Source organism: Chiloscyllium punctatum, chromosome 19 (genome assembly GCF_047496795.1).
Source record: "Chiloscyllium punctatum isolate Juve2018m chromosome 19, sChiPun1.3, whole genome shotgun sequence".
Lineage (NCBI taxonomy): Eukaryota > Metazoa > Chordata > Chondrichthyes > Orectolobiformes > Hemiscylliidae > Chiloscyllium > Chiloscyllium punctatum.
The window spans coordinates 81,145,503-81,163,271 of NC_092757.1; the positions used below are offsets into that span (position 1 = coordinate 81,145,503).

At 42.9% G+C, this 17,769-nt stretch overlaps 1 protein-coding gene across 8 annotated transcripts in view; it reads right to left on the reverse strand.

Moving 5' to 3' along the window:
- LOC140491527 (rap1 GTPase-activating protein 2-like) overlaps window positions 1-17,769 on the reverse strand; it is a 407,584-nt gene that overhangs the window by 97,611 nt on the left and 292,204 nt on the right. The window lies entirely within an intron of this gene.

Genomic DNA, 17,769 nt, shown 5'->3' on the forward strand with positions numbered 1-17,769 from the left:
AGTACAGCAAAACAAAACTGATCAAATTAAGGGTGGTGGTGTAGAAGTGGGTTTGAAGTCTTAATTTGTTCTGGGGATATAAAGGCTTTCATCGTGTGATGTAAGACAAGGTGATAGGTTATCTGGAGCACTCAATCAGAAGCATATTGCATGTAATTTTCCAACAGTGACATTTTCACATATCCTATATGGAAGCTTGGTTCACATTAAACACTGCCCAGTACTCTTGCTTACTTCTGATACCAGTGGACAGTTTATTAAACAGCTCATCTCCTGCACTGTTGTTTTAACTTAAGAAGTTACAGAAATTTTCACAGAAAACCTTCTTTGGAGCAGACATTTGGCTCCTGAATTACAAAGCATGTGATTCTACTGTCCACTCTGGGTCTCAGTTTGTTGAACCGCTTCATGTGTTTACCAAACATCAAGTACCTGCAATGCTTATCAGTATTTAACTCAGTAAAAAGAAGCATTTAGTTCAGCTGGTATTCACCACAAAACTGTGGAGGGTCTCATGAGATATTGGAATATTTTATTTGGATCACAAGTACAATTTAATATCTTACGGATGCTTTGTGATTTAGCTGTTAAAAAAGGTTGAAGGAAGACTTAAGAACACAAAAAAAGTTATTAAATATAGGCACATTTGTAACTTTACACAATATGCCAAGTGTACAGCAGGGTGTGGGACAGAAGTTGCACATAGTGCTACTCAGTGAGGCCATTAAATTCAGGAGACTCCAGACTCAAAGGGAGGCTGCTGTTTTATCTCCTAGGTAGACAAGCAGGAGGCTGGAAGAACACAGCAAGCCAGGCAGCATTAGGAGGTGGAGAAGTCAATGTTTTGGGTGTAACCCTTCTTCAGGACTTGGGGTGGGTGTAGGGGGAGCTGCAGATAAGATGGGGTGGTGGTGGTGGTGGGGTTGTGAGGTTGGGATAGGTGAACACAGGTAGAGGGTATGACCTGATTGGTCGATGAGAGGAATGAATCTGGTTGGTAGCTGGAAGGACGGGTCGATGGGAGGAATGGAAGGGGGGGAGGGGCTGGGAAGGGAGTTGGGGAACAGGAACGGAGGTTATTTGAAATTGGAGAACTCAATGTTTCTGGTTTGGCACTGGAAGGAAGGGTCGATCAGAGGAATGTTATCTCCCAGAGCAATGTATAGACCAGGCCAGACCCCTCAAAACATTCCAAGAAGGTAGCCTAGACCCTAACTTTGCTAGTTGTTTCAAGCAGGTGTAGAGAATCAGCTGGTCAAACCACTTAGTCTTAAACAAAACAGAATTTATTTACAAGATTACTGAATGAAGCACAAACAACAGAAAACAGAGGACAGAATAATTTAACCTCTCCGAAAACTCAACAGATCATCCCAGCTTAATGATGCTGTTCCAAATACCTGCAACAATCCCCATAAACACCCTTTGGCACAAAAGGTAAAATCAAACACAGGGTCTTCCAGGAGAAATGTCAGAGAGAGGAGGAACAGCCTGGAACTGCTTCTTTGGGTCCAGCAGCTTTTTCCACATGCTGCTCAAAACCAAACCAACCAGACAAAAGCTGAGCTGGGAGAACTGGCCACTCCATTTCACTATACAAGTGTTCTTTTTTTAAAACATGAAAGCCTGCTGCCTGAGGCAGTATCTGTTAGTTATTATCAAATTGGCCCTAAAACCCTTCAACTCCAGACTTTTTGGAGTCTGTGTTGTTTATGACCTCTCTGGAAAAAAAAGCCAAGGACAACATAACTTTGTTAAAGGAACAGCTTCATTGCAGCTAGATGTTTCCACTATCAGAGAGAGGCAGGATTGTCCGCTCCTCCAATCAAAATGTTGTCTTGCTGTCTCGTGATTTCCAATGAATGGCTGGTCCTCTCCTGCACTTCCTGCTGATAGGGTCACTAATGAGCCTATCAGGAACAAACACAGGAGAGAACCAAAATCTGATTGGTGGAGGAGCTGGGAAGTGATGTGGCTGTTGTGAACGAGTTGCTGGGGGAGTTTCAGGGATAGTCACTAGGAGCAGGGCATAGGAAAGATTGAAGACAGGCCCCAGGCCTCAGAGGGATTGCTGGGCCCAGGCGTCAGGGAATGCTGCTGGGAGTTGAGCCTCAGAGTGGATTGTTGCCAGGAGCCAGGTCTTAGGAAGGACTGCTTTAGGGATCTAGCACTTGGAGGCTTTTCCGCTGGGGTTCAGGCCTTTGGGATTCCTGGGAGCCTAGTCTGGTGGTTGCTATTGGTTGGGGTCAGAGGATGCCACTTGCTACCAAGGGTGAAGGTGAATGAGAGTAGGAGTCTACATGAAAGGGTGGAGGGGTTGGGAAGGGGAAGGCTGAGAAAAGGTGTGGGGTGTGGAATGGAGAAGTCTGCAAAGGAAGGGAGGAGGCTTCAAGAAGGGTTGGGGGCAGCTTGAAAGAGAAGGCTGCAACAATGAAGGGGACAAGGAAGATGGAGAGCAGGGTAAATAGAGATAATAATACTGGAGAGATACTCCCTTGCTTTGACACCTTCAGCAATGAAGAGCAAGTGAGAAGTTCCAGGGCTGATCCTCGTGACTCATCACTGACTAAGGCTCTGCAATGGCTAATCAATGTCCACTTTAGGACCTCCTGGCAGGTCGAAAAGGTGATCTGCCTGTTAGCTTGGAAATGGGCTGTGCCACTGGGTGGTGTGTTGTATCCAGGAACTTTGCTCCCTCAGTTAATCAATACCATCCAGGATGAAGCAGTCTGCTTGATTCACTTCCTTCAGCTCTGATACACAGTGCCCGAAGTGTGTGTCATATACAGGATGCACTTCAGCAACTCACCATGGTTCCTACAACAGCACCCCCCAACAGACCTCGAACATCCCAAGGGCAGCAGATGCATGAAAGTTCCACCATCTTCAAATTCCCTTCTAAGCAGTTCACCAGCCTAACTTGGGAGCATATTGGTGTTATTTCAATGTTGTGGGCTCAAAATCCAGGAATCCCTTTCCCAACAGCATTGTATAACATTGACTACAGCTGCCGAAGAATATAATTGACCTTCTCAAGTAGGGATGGGCAGTAATTGTTAGCTTTGCCAATGAAGCTCATACTCCCATGAAAGAACAAAGACATTTAGAAGAACTTGGGTTTATACTTCATTATTGAAAGGGGAGGCAATGGCTTAGTGGTGTTACCATTGAATTATTAATTCAGAGACCCAGGTAATATTCTGGAGTCCTGGGTTCAAATTCTGCTATGTCCTTTGGGGAAGGAAACTGTTGTCCTTACCTGAGCTGGCCTACATATGAGACCAGACCCACAGCAATGTGGTTGACTTTTAAATGTACTCCAGTACTTAGGAATATGAAATAAATACTGGTCCAGCCAGTGATGCCCATATCTTGTGAATGAATAAAAAATATGTCTCTAAATGCTTCACAGTCAAAGTATGTTTGAAAAGTAACCAGTGGTATCATGTAGGAAATGCAACAGGGACTTAGCACCTAGTAAAGTCATACCAACAACGAGGCAACAATTTAGTCAATATCATTTTGTTGTTGGTAGCTGTGGAAGAAAATTTGATTTGGAATGAGGTCTTCTTTGAGTAGTATCATTGGATCTTTGCATCTAACTCAGAGAGCTACAGAATCCCACTTTAACATCTCTTTGCAAATATGGAACCTCCGACAGTGCAGCATTCATTCATTACTGCATCACCAAGATTATTTATTCCAGTCTATGAAGTATGACTTGAATCCACTAGCTACTATCAGATGACTAATGGTATTACCACCGAGCCAAGGCTGACTGTTATTTAGTCTAAAACGTGCTATATATTTGTCTCATAGGAAATATTAGATACAGAGAGTGTGATGTGATAGAAGATTGAAAATCGTGTATGTACAAGAGACTATAACTGCAGGAATGCTGAAATCTTGCAAAGGTGAAGAAGGTTACAGGGATTGATGGATGTAAGGAGATGGGACACTTGCAAACAAGATGAGCTTCAGTTTGTGCTTTTAAAAAAAATGTTAGCCATAAAATGAGGTGATTTGAGCCACCTAGTATCTTACACAAAATGCAATTTACTGTCTCCAGTTGCTGTTAGTTTTGGATATTGCTGGTGAGCCCAGATCATTGGCTTGGTGATATCCAACAGTTGAGAACAACTGTTTTGTGAAAATATTTCATTTAAACTTCACTGGGACAGAAAGAGTAATAAGGAAGGGAAAAGAAACCAGTAGGATAATGAAATAAGAAGAAGGTGGACCGACCAGTCCCCAAATGGTGTTGACCATACGTAGCCCAGATGTGGAGGTGCCAGTATTGGACTGGGGGACAAAGTCAGAAGTCACACGACACCAGATTTCAAGTAAACCTGTTGGACTATAACCTGGTGTACCGTGACTTTTGGCAATGTGTAGCCCAAATCTACCTTCTTGGTTCAGGCAGCTGATAAATCCTATTACACCAGTATATGGTGGATTTGAATCCCTAAACCGGGTGACTGGATAGTTAGCAATTTCTTTATTTTACAATTGTTTAATGCCTTCAGTGTTTATGATTAATGCACTTAGTCAGAAGAATTCAGACTTGAAAGCTAACATTACAGCTTCTAAGGATCAGTGCTGGAATTAATAAAGGGAAAGAAGTGCAGGAGAGGATTTTGTTCAATCACGGTGTGGAAAGCGAAGAAGAAATGAAAGTTTAAGTGGGCTGAACTCAGGTATGGTATTGACTGCCACCTTTTGGCTCAAGGTTATGAATTGAATGCCAGACATGCATATCAATCTATTCCACGTCAAGGGTGAAATAAGAGTTGATTTTTATGCTTAAAACAAAGCTTCTTTGTTAATGAGGTTGATTAGACAATTAATCTGCAATTTCCCTTTTACTGAGGTTGGACAATGCTGTTATTGTAATCCATACACAAGGGAAGGTCAGCCCTGTAAAGTGTCAATCGTTGAAAAACCTATAGCTGTTCTTCCAGCTGTGTAACATAATATCCTGTGTTTTGTGTATCAGTATATAACATGATCCCAAAAGGTGTGCCCATACTTTACTCTGAGATCATCAAAACTCACTACTTGCTTGGTTCAGGTCAGTTGGAAAAAAATACATTTGAAAGAATGCACCTAGAACAACTTGTTCCAAGTACTGACCATTCACAATCATAATTAATAGTGATATTGTTTCATGTATATCCTGCCTTTCAAAACCAAATGCATCCAGTTTATGATGTAGGAATACGAATAGTCGTTATGGCCTAGCTGTATATTTGTGTCGCCGAGCTGGGAAGTTGATTTGCATACATTTCGTCCCCTGTCCATGTGACATCTTCAGTGCTTTGGAGCCTCCTGTGGAGCCTTCACAGCACCAAAGCATTGAAGATGTCACCTGGACAGGGGATAAAACGTCTGCAAATCAACTTCCCAGCTCGGCGACACATACCCACAACCATGGCAACCGGCACCCAAGCTACAAATCCTTACACAAACCTTGTACATTTGTGTTTTCAAGTTATGGAGTCATACAGCATGGAAACAGGGCCCTTGGCCCAACTCTTCCATGCTGACCAGGTTTCCTAAGCTAAACTAGTCTTCAGGATGTCGCAACTAAAAACATTAGTTTTGACTATCTCACTTCCTACTCACACCCCACCCCCCCCGTCTTGCCCTACCACCACTTAAAAGGTAATATCTCCATAGTCCAACTGGACTGTAGTCTGATCTCTCACGAATATGACTGTGGTGATTTAACCTGACGGTCACCATGCCTCAGTTGAGGGGAGGGGTTGGGAAGGAGACCATTACAGTAACCTCAGCTGGTGTGGTAATAGAACCCATGCTGCTGGCATCACTTTGCATTGCAAACTGGCCATCCAGCCAACTGAGCTAACCAACGCCCTCCCCACCACCAATCATCCAAACTGAGAAAACAGCAATAGGCTAACTAGATCCGTGATAATGTATCAAGCTGAATCTGCAAATTTCCCTCTCCTGTGAACTAGGAGGCTGCAGTGCTTTTATAAGCCGCAGTTCACTCAGTTGTTAATAACAGCTACTGAGATTTGTCTAGCGTGGGATTGATCCTCAAGGAACAGAAACAAATGCAGCTTCTTTCAGGTCCACGAAAAGGTTAAACCTACAGGTAAGGGGGACCAACCATGAAAGAGAGAGTCCAATCTGAATTTGTAATGGGTCAGCAAAGTCTCTTGAACCTAAATGAACCTTTTGAAGAATGAAAGCAGGGAATCGATCAATGGATCAAACAAGCAAAAACCGAAATTGTTGGAGAAACTCAGCAGGTCTGTCAGCATCCATAGAGAGAAAACAGAGTTAATGTTTCATGCCCAGTTTATCTCCAGCATCTGCATTTCTTTGTTTTATTTTAGAGTATCAACAGATGGGTTTATACAGACTTCCAGAAGATATTTTGTAAAATTCCACATTGCTGAAGCTCAGGGATATGCAGAAAAACAATTGACCTGGTTAAGGAACTGGCTGCACAGCAGGAGACAGAGAGTATGGATAATCAACCAGTACAATGTGATGAGTGGTGTCAGATAAAGTTCTGTGCAATGTATTTATTAATTGCTTAAAAAACAGAATAGGAAACAATCCAAGTTGGACATTTGGGTTAGGATTGGCATTACAGTATATAGTATTGATGAGATTTTTCATCAGTATGGGAATCAAGGATCATACAAAAGGCAGGAAAGTGGAGTATTCTCAATTCCTCCGCCTCCGCCGTATCTGCTCCCAGGAGGACCAGTTCCACCACAGAACACACCAGATGGCCTCCTTCTTTAGAGACTGCAATTTCCCTTCCCACGTGGTTAAAGATGCCCTCCAATGCATCTCGTCCACATCCCGCACCTCCGCCGTCAGACCCCACCCCTCCAACTGTAACAAGGACAGAACGCCCCTTGTGCTCACCTTCCACCCTACCAACCTTCGCATTAACCGCATCATCCGCTGACATTTCCGCTATCTCCAAGCGGACCCCACCACCAGAGATATATTCCCCTCCCCACCCCTTTCCGCTTTCCGCAAAGACTATTCCCTCCGTGACTGCCTGGTCAGGTCCACGCCCTCCAACAACCCACCCTCCCGTCCTGGTACCCTCCCCTGCCACCATAGGAATTGCAAAACCTGCGCCCACACCTCCTCCCTCACCTCCATCCAAGGACCCAAAGGAGCCTTCCACATCCATCAAAGTTTTACCTGCACATCCACCAATGTCATTTATTGTATCCATTGCCCCCGATGTGCTCTCCTCTACATTGGGGAGACTGGATGCCTCCTAGCAGAGTGCTTTAGGGAATATCTCCGGGACACCTGCACCAATCAACCACACCGCCCTGTGGCCCAACATTTCAACTCCCCCTCCCACTCTGCTGAGGACATACAGGTCCTGGGCCTCCTTCACCGCCGCTCCCTCACCCAACGCCTGGAGGAAGAACGCCTCATCTTCCGTCTCGGAACACTTCAACCCCAGGGCATCAATGTGGACTTCACCAGTTTCCTTATTTCCCCTCCTCCCACCTTACCTCAGTTCCAACCTTCCAGCTCAGCACTGTCCCCATGACCTGCCCCACCTGCCAATCTTACTTCCCACCTATCCGCTCCACCCTCCTCTCTGACCTATCACCTCCATCTCCATCCGCATTCACTATTGTACTCTGCTACCTTTTCCCCAGTCCCACCTCCCTCCCCCCACCCTTCCACCCCCACCATTTATCTCTCCGCCCTGGAGGCTTCCTGCCTCTATTCCTGATGAAGGGCTTTTGCCCGAAATGTCAATTTTCCTGCTCCTCGGATGCTGCCTGACCTGCTGTGCTTTTCCAGCACCACTCTGATCTAAAAATGTGAGGATTATCAGATCAGCCGTGATCTCATTGAATGGGCTGAATGGCTGATTTATACTCCTCTATCCAATGGGTTTATAATCTTATGTTCTTATAAAATTGCAAAGAGGCATTAATAGATTAAGTTAGTGGCAAGACTATGGAAGATAACTTGCAATGTGGGTAAATGTATGATCACTTCCTTTGGGCAAGAAAAGGTTACATTCGAGTAGCGGTCGTTCTGCTCTAACACACGTTCTGTTAATGTGAATTCGTTGTAAGGCAGTTGACAAGTTGGGGTCACTGTTTCTAAAGTGCGAAGTTTTAAAGTGTGTATTGGTTATAACGCTGTTCTGGCCCCATTAGCTTAAATGGTGCTGCTATTACGTGAATGCACAGGAACGGAACCACTACGTTACAACAAAACCGACTGTATCATATAAATAAGCAATAGCTGGGAACAGTGGAGGTCCAAAAGACGAACACTGTACACAGATCACTAAAATGAACAAATCAGGTAAACAATCAAACTGAAATGCAACATCCACTCTTGAAGTGAGAGGTGTAGAATGTAGAGAAGGAAATTATCGCTCCAGCCATACAAAGCCGTGATTAAATCACAGCTAATTATTATTTGTGGTTCTGGCCGTTGTACCATTGAAAGGATATAGCAGGTGGAAGGAGTAAAGTGCTCATTCATCAGAATGTTACCAGCGCTCCAAGTGTTGGATTCTGAGCAGAGATTAGAACATAGAACATGGAACAGTACAGCACAGTACAGAGCGTTTGGCCCTCAATGTTGCTGCCAATCTTTTATCTCATTCTAAGATTGGATTCTGGAACATCAGAGGCTGAGGGGTGACATTATAGAGGTTTACAAAATTATGAGGGGCATGGATAGGGTAAATAGACAAAGTCTTTTCCCTGGGGTCGGGGAGTCCAGAACTAGAGGGCATAGGTTTACAGTGAGAGGGGAAAGATATAAAAGAGACCTAAGGGGCAACTTTTTAACGCAGAGGGTGGTACGTGTATGGAATGAGCTGCCAGAGGAAGTGGTGGAGGCTGGTACAATTGCAACATTTAAGAGGCATTTGGATGGGAATATGAATAGGAAGGGTTTGGAGGGATATGGGCTGGGTGCTGGCCCGTGGGACTAGATTGGGTTGGGATATCTGGTCGGCATGGACGGGTTGGACCGAAGGGTCTGTTTCCATGCTATATATCTCTATGATCAGACTAACCTACATAAGCTTCATTGCACTATTTTCCATGCGCCGTTCCAAGAGTCACTTAAATGTCCCTCGTGTATCTGACTCTACTACCACTGTTGGCAGTGCATTCCACGCACCCACCACTCTCTGTATAAAGAATCTACCTCTGACATATCCCCTAAACCATTCTCTAATCAGCTTAAAATTATGCCCCCTCGTGATAGCCATTACCGCTCTGGGAAAAAGTCTCTGGCTATCCACTCTATCTATGCACCTCATTACCTTGTACATCTCTATCAAGTCATCTCTCATCCTTCTTCACTCCAATGGGAAAAGCTCTAGCTCCCCAATCTTTCTTCATAAGACATGCCCTCCAGTCCAGGCAGCATCTTGGTAAATCTCCTCTGCACCCTCTCTAAAGCTTTCACATCCTTCCTATAATGAGGTGACCAGAACTGAACACAATATTCCAAATGTGGTCTAACCAGGGCTTTATAGAGCTGCAGCATAACCTCAATCCCCATGCTAATGAAATCCAACACACTGTACGCCTTCTTAACAACCCTATCAACTTGGGTGGCAATTTTGAAGGATCTATGTACATAGACCTCAAGATCCCTCTGTTCCTCCACACTGCCAACAATCCTGCCTTTAACCTGGTAATCTCCCCACACTATCTCCACTCCACCAAACTTCATGTCATTGGCAAATTTACTAACCCACTTTGCCCCTTCCTCATCCAAGTCTTTTATAAAAATCACAAAAAGCAGCGGTCCCAGAACTGATCACTATGGAACACCACAGGTCACTGAGCTCCAGACTGAGTACTTTCCATCTATCACCACCCTCTGTTTTCTATAGGCCAGCCAATTCTGTATCCAGGCAGACAGGTTTCCCAGTGGCCCTTGCCTCCTTACTTTCTGAATGAATACAAACACCGGGCTTGTATTCCTGGAATACTATCGGTTAAGGAGGTCCTTTATTGGGGATGTTTCATTCTTGAAGGGAGTTGATATAGAAAAGCTATTTCAGTTGGTTAGATTGTCAACAGCAAGGGGATAGAAGCTTAAAATTAGAGCCAGACCGTTCTGCAGTAGAATTAGTAAACACTTCAGGCAAAGATGTGGTCACTCACTCCCACTATTTCAGTTGTAAACTTGAGGTTGATAGACTCCTGTTAGTCAAAGTCACTAAGAGATATGGAGCTGAGACACATCCATGGAGTTAGAATACAAATAATCATGGTCTCACTGAGGCGTGAAGTGACCATGCATCACAGAAGGTCAACTCGAAGGTGCAATGTGATTGTGGAAGTTAAAAATATTGACCGGTATTTCAAGGTAGCTGGAGCACAAAAGTGCAGAGGTCTTGCTAAACTATACAAGAGTACTGCGTAGAGCTGTGGCCACCTTAAAGAGGGACATACTTTGTGCCGGAAGCTGTTCAGAGGAGGTCACTAGATGGACTTCTGGGATGAATGGCTTTTAAAGGAAAGGTTGAGCAGCTTGGGCCTCTACTCACTGGAGTTTAGAAGGAGGAGTGATCTTTATTCAAAGTCACAGGATTCTGAGGGGTGGATGCTGAGAGGACATTTGCCCTTAAAGGGGGTCTCGAGCCAGGGTGCACAGTTTAAAAACAAAGGGTCTCCCTCTTTGGATGGAGATGAGGAAGAATTTCTTCTTTCAGGGAGTCTTTAAGGAATTCTCTTCCAAAAAGAGTTGTGTAGTTTAATAGATTCAAGGTTTAGTTAGACAGATTTCTGATTGACAAGGGAATGAAAGGTTAATGGGGGAGGCAGGAAAGTGTTATTAAGGCCATTATTAGACTAGTCATTGAATGGTAGAGCAAACTAGAGGGGCTGATTGGCTACTTCTAATTGTATGCTTTACCAGTGCTCCACAGACAGGATCAATTGAGAACCAGATGTGGTTCAATGATCCTGAATTGGATGTTTCTGCACTGGTGTTCACCTTAAGAAGGAAGGTGAATATATATATTGGGGACAGCAATTCTAATAGGCTCACCTATTTTGCACATAAATGTCACCATGGTAACATTTTACAGATGGCTGCCAAACATCCTGACTGAACAAACACAGGAGTAATCTATTTTGTTTGTCAATTGATATTGTATCACACCTATTCTGGAAAGTCATTTACATCAAAAATTCCCTGCAGATAAAATATTAGTGTCATGTGGATTTTCAGCCTTAGCCAATAATGAACATGCAGATAATTGTTTCTGGTTTCATTTATACATGCAATAAACTAGAGTAGGATCCTGAGAGAATTTGGATTAATAATAAAGATGGTAGGACATCTTATACTTCAACAATTAAAATGTTATTTAGTATCAAAGTTAATTATAAAGAAAACAGCAGCAGGGCAGTTTTACTCAGTGATTTATGATTGCCAAGGGTGGTGTAAATAGATTGAACAATTTACAAATGGATTTGGATTTATGCTTCAAAAGGAAATAGTTTAGAGGAAATTGGAATAGAGCAATAAAGGGGCACGACTCAGATATCTCTTTTAGAATGTGGATCGGGCATCTTCTTCCTGATGAAGGGCTTATGCTCGAAATGTCGACTCTCCTGCTCCTCGGATGCTGCCTGACCTGCTGTGCTTTTCCAGCACCACATATTTTGACTCTGACTTTCCAACATCTGCAATCCTCACTTTCTCCCAGCGCGGATAGGAGCAGAGTGGCCATAATAGTTTTGTCTTGCACTGTATTCATTCTCTGAAAGGCCTCTTTGTAAAGCCATCAACCTGTGTCTCCGTGTCTCTCCACAGATACTGCCTGACCTGCTGGGTTTTTTCCCAATATTTTTCATTCTGTATTTCAGATTTCCAGCATCTGCGGTATTTTGCTTTTGTATTAGTCGGTAGCAACATTGTGCCCTGAGTCTCAACATTCACAGGTAGGATTTACAAACTTATCATCTTAACAGTTTAGAAGCAGGTCATTTGACCCCTTGCACATGTCCTGCCATTCATTAAGATCATGACTCATCAGTTTGCAACCTCAACTCGACATTCCCACTGACATCCCCAATAATTATTCAATCCCTTTCTTACCATGGGCCTTTATTCTCTGCAACAATCTTTGATAGGGGACCTTATCAAACTCCCTTTTGGAAATTTAGGAATAGCACATCCACTAGTTTCACCTTTATCCACAGCATTTACTATATCAAAAAACTCCAATAAATTGGTTAAATGTGATTTGCCTTTCACAAGCTACATTGACTCTATCTGATTCCCTTGTACTCTTCTAAGAGTCCTGCGACAACATCTTGAATAATAAAGTTATAGGAAAGATATTATCAAGGGGATTCAGAAGAGATTTACCAGGATGTTGTCGGGAATGGAAGGTTTGAGTTATAACGAATGGCTGGATAAGCTGGGACTTTTTTTTACTGGAGTGTAAGAGGTTGCGAGGTGACCTTATAGAGGTTTATAAAATAATGAAAAGTATAGATGAAGTTAATGGTAGTTGTCTTTTCCATGGGATAGGGGATTTCAACACAATGGGGCATATTTTTAAGGTAAGAGGAGAGAGATTTAAAAAAGACAAGAGGGGCAATTTTTATACACAGAGAATGGAATGATCTTCCAGAGGAAGTGGTGGATGCAGGTACAATTACAATGTTGAAAAGACATTTGGATAGATGCATGAATAGGAAAGGTTTGGAGGAATATGGGCCAGGAGCAGGCAGGTGGGTTTAGTTTAGTTTGGGATTATGTTTGGCATGGACTGGCTGGACCATGCTGTATGACACTATGACTATTTTCCAACATTTATCAGCTAACTGGCCAGCATTTTCCAGTTCTTTGGCTCCACCTGTTTTTGAATAAAGGAATTACATGCTACTACCCAATCTAATGGAACATTCGCTGAATCTAGGGAACTTTGGAATATTTAAACTATCGTGGCAACTCTCTCCCTGGTCACTTCTTTGAAGATCCTTGGGTGAAATACACGGGGACTTGTCAGTCTGTGGCCCCAACAATGTATTCAGTACCACTTCCCTGGTGATTGTCATTTTCCTGAGTTATATTCCTAATTTACAACTATTTTTGAGATGTTACGTGTACCCCCTACATGAAGACTGATGCAAAGTACATGGTCAATCTGCCACCTCCATAGTTTCCATTTCTGGTAGAATTTCCACAGATAGTCAGACAGTACCCGAGGAGCAGGAGAGTCGACATTTCGGGCATAAGCCCTTCATCAGAACACTCTTCGACTCTGATCTCCAGCTTCTGCAGTCCTCACTTTCTTCTAGCATTCCCACAGACACCTGGGAATCACGGCCTAAGAATGTCCAAAATGGAGGAGCAGCATCTGGGAAGGCGTCGAGCATCTCGAGACTTGCCATCAGGAAAAAGTGGAAACCAGGTGAAAACTACAAAAGGACTGTGGGTGCTGCACCAACGCCCCATCCGCCCTCATCCTGAGACATCATTCTGCCCCCAGTCTGATAGAGCCTGCGGTAGCCTCATTGGTCTGTACACCCACTATTGACTCGCTCTGAGAGTGGGAGAGAGTCATCCTCATCTGCAAGGGAGCGCCGATAAATGAATCATTTCCCTTTATTACTTGCCTAGACTTATTTTCTGTACGACCATGCTCACTTTTCTTTTTTTAAGTATTTATAGAAACTCTTACTATCTGTTTTTATATTTCTAGCTATTTTTGTCTCATACTCTGGTTTCCCCCTCTCTTTTCATCATTCTTTACTGTTTTTAATATTTTGTCCAATCTTCTGGCCTACCATCTGTCTTTGTGCAATTATATGCTTTTTCTTTAAGTTTGATACTTGGTTTGATGGATGATGGGTCTACTCCTTGCATCTATACTTTGTTTTCTGATGTATCCCCCAAAATAATACTGTTAGGATCTCTTTTGACCTGTCTCTTAACCTAATTTGCCAGTTCACTGGGGGCAGGCCCCTGTCCTATTGCTATGGTCAGGGATATTGGATAAAGGTTGTCATTTAAAATGTTGGTGCTGGGTTAGCAGAATGGTTACAAATAATCCGAGTATTTCAGGAGAATTGAATTTGACAATTTCATTAAAGGCATTATTGCATCTTTGCAAGATTCATGCATCCTTAATTGATGAGTAATGTCCATGTTATGAATAGGGCTTGAGGTATTTTTTTGTCTCATAAACAGAATTAATATAACCAAGCTAAGGCAATCTGTTATGAATGTACAGTTTTGTACAGTAATTGCCATCTTTACAGCACTGATATTGTCAAAGTAAAACACCATACCTTGCTGTTTGCGAAAAGGAATCACCCAATGTGTCAGATAAGGTAATGTACATCATCCCATAATGACACTTCGTTTCCAACCTGGAGGTAGTTTGTAATATGATGAATAGTGAAAGAAAAACTGATGGGCACTGACGGTGCAGGAGAAAAAGCCTTTCACCTTCACCACCTGGGGACAAACCCAGCCCTGATGGATGGAATAAAAATCCTTCTGTCTTGTCATCATAAGACTTTGAAATGGTGGACTGAAAGTAGCATCGATCTTGCAGTCGCTCCTGAGATTCAGGCTTATTTCTAGATTTACTTCTGGATTTCCTACAGTTATTACACTTCAGTAGTATGAGATTTTTATTTTGAATCTTTTTTTTGTTTTTTAGTCATCAAAAACGCAAAACAAAATCCTCCCCCAAAAAGCACGTGTTTTCTTTTAAAAACGGAGTTACAGTTCTGGTCTTCCTGTTATAGGAATGATATTGCTAAGCTGGACAGGGTTCAGAAGAGATTTACCAGGATGTTGCTGGGAGTGGTGGGTTTGAGATATAAGGAGAGGCTGGAGAGTATGAGGTTGAGAGGTGACCTTATGGAGGTTTATAACATCATGAGAGGTATAGATAAGGTGAATGGCAGGTGACTTTTCCCCAGGATGGGGTATTTCAAGACTAGGGGGGCATATTTTTAAGGTGAGAAGAGAAAGATTTCAAAAATATACAAGGGGCAATTTTTTAACGCAGAGTGTGGTTTGTGTGTGGAACGAAATTCCTGAAGAAGGGGAGAATGCGGGAACAGTTACAACATTTAAAAGACATTTAGATAAGTACATGATTAAGAAATGTTTGGGGGAAACATGGGCCAAGTACAGATAGGTAGGACTGGTTTTGGATTATGGTCAGCATGGATTGGTTAGACTAAAGGGTTTGATTCCATGCTGTATAACTCTGTGACTATGACTCTTTGACTGCGATGTGAAGCAAATTCAGACAGCCTCTATTCAGTTCTGATCCTTTATAATCGCAATAATTGTCACAGAAGCAAAACACTATGAATTCCGTATAGAAACAGAAAATGCTGCAAATACTCAGTACGTTTGGCAACATCTGTGGAGGGAGAAGCACAGTTAGTGTTTCAGGTCAATGGCCTTTCACCTGACTGTTAACTCTGTTTCTCTCTCCATAGTTCCTGTTTTCTTAACAGTACATTGTCTCAGGAAGAAGTTACATTTTTAAGTACCTTTCTTGTAAGTAAGCTTATACAACAATTCTTTTATTTGAATTTCCAAACTAATCACACGCACCAATAATATAAGCACTTATAGATGTTTCCTAATTCTAGTGTATGTTTCATATCAATATGAACATTTACAATTCCTTTCCAATCAGACTCTGAAAATGCTTTGGCTAAACAATCAATTTCAAACAGAGAGAATTGAATAGGATATTGATGAGGCCACTTTTAGAAAACTGTGTATAGTTCTGGTCGCCCTTCTATCAGAAGGATGTTGTTAAACTTGAGAGGATACAGAAAAGATTTACAAGGATGCTGGAGGGTTTGAACAATAGGAAGAGGCTGAATAGGCTAGGGCTTTTCTCCCTGGAGCATTGGAGGCTGAGGGGTGACCTTAGAGAGGTTTATAAAATCATGAGAGGCATGGATAGAGTGAATAGTCAAGGCTTCTTCCTGAGAGCGTGAAGTCCAAATCTAGAGGCCATAGGATTCAGGTGAGAGGGGAACATTTTAAAAAGGGGTAGCATTTTCGTGCAGAAGGTGGTGCATATAGGGAATTAGCTGCCAGAGGAAGTGGTGGAGACTGGTACAATCACAACATTTAAAAGACATCTGGATGGGTATATGAATAAGAAGCGTTTAGAGGGATAGGGGCCAAGTTCTGGCAAATGGGACTAGGTCAGATTGGGATATCTGGTTGGCATGGATGAGTGGGACTGAAGGGTCTGTTTCTATGCTGTATAACTCTATGACACTGGAACTTGTGAGCCGAGATTAACCTGATAGATACTGAGCAAATAATGTTGCTTCATATCTTACAAATCTTAGTTAGTCTGGGAGTACAAAGTGTAAAATTGAAGTTAGGATGCTTATGTTATTACACATACAACTACAAATCCCCTCTGGTAACAGGTTATTTCACAGAAACATTCTGACACCTTTTGTCATATTCTCCTGGCTTTCATCATTTCTGGAAATATTAACAGTTTAAATCAAAGTAATTTTCTAAAAGTAAGCCACATTCAGCTAATTATCGTTACCTTTGGGAAAACTCAGGGGAGTTGCCAAAATAGCAAAGGGCAGGATTTGAATGGGGCAGGGCTTCCCATGACCATTTAACACCCCGAAGAGCATTAAATGCCTTTTAACTGGCCTTCCACCCAAGCTAGGGAGCAGGGATGTCTCTGAGTGTTAGCTTTCTGGTGTCAGGAGCGCCACCAGAAGTAGTGGCCACGGCTGAAATTGCACTCAATCGCATGGAGAAAGAGCTAGGACTATTGGTACATTGATGGGAATATGGTGGTGGTGTTGGTGGGGAGCAGATTTCACAGTGGGATCGGGTTTGGACTATAGGGGCCTGGAGTAAAGGGGACACATCAGGTGACATGGTAGGAGCAGTTCTTCAGGGAACTTCCAATTGGAAAGGGAGACCATGAAGGAGGCACCTCTTTACTTCCTGGTTGGAGACTCAGGCAGCAGGGCTTCCTGACCTCCACCCTATAGTTGAGTAAATGCAGGTGGATGGAAAAGGACATTAATGGTGACTTGGCAGGGCCTTGCCCACTGCCCCTTAAATCACAGCACCCATGGAATCGTGTGAACCTCCCTGTCTCCAAATCTGCTAGTGGGGGAGTGTAAAATTCTGCCTCAGGAGCCAACAGTTCCAGCAACAGAATAATCAACTTCTCTTTGTCTGATTATTTTTAAGTCTTTCATGGGATGTGGTTGTCATTGGCTAGGACAGCATTTGTTTCCCATTCCGAATGGCCCTCAGGAAGATAATGATGAAGTGTTGCCGTTTCATCTGTTACTGGAACACCGTTACTGGAACACCCATAGGTGCTCTTAGGGAGGCAGTTCCCACACTCTGACCCAATGACAATGACAATTACCAACCAGAGATTCTCTAACAGTGATTTGAAATGAGACAAGCCTACAATGGCATAGAATCTTGTGGTGGAGTGGTAATGTCCCTACCTCTAGGAGGGATCGTGGTAGTGTTCCTATCAGTTGGCTACAAGGTCCTGGTCCAAACCTTACCTCTTCCAGAAGTGTGTCATATAGACACATTGATTAACCACAATGGCATGTGAACAATACTGTGAGAGATCTGTTGGTATACTACAGTGCTCAAAAGGTGGGGGTTTCCATTTTAGCTACCAAATCTTACTGGTGCAGAATGGAAATTGTGCTTAAAATATTGCAGTCTTACAATCTGGCACTGTTTTCACCT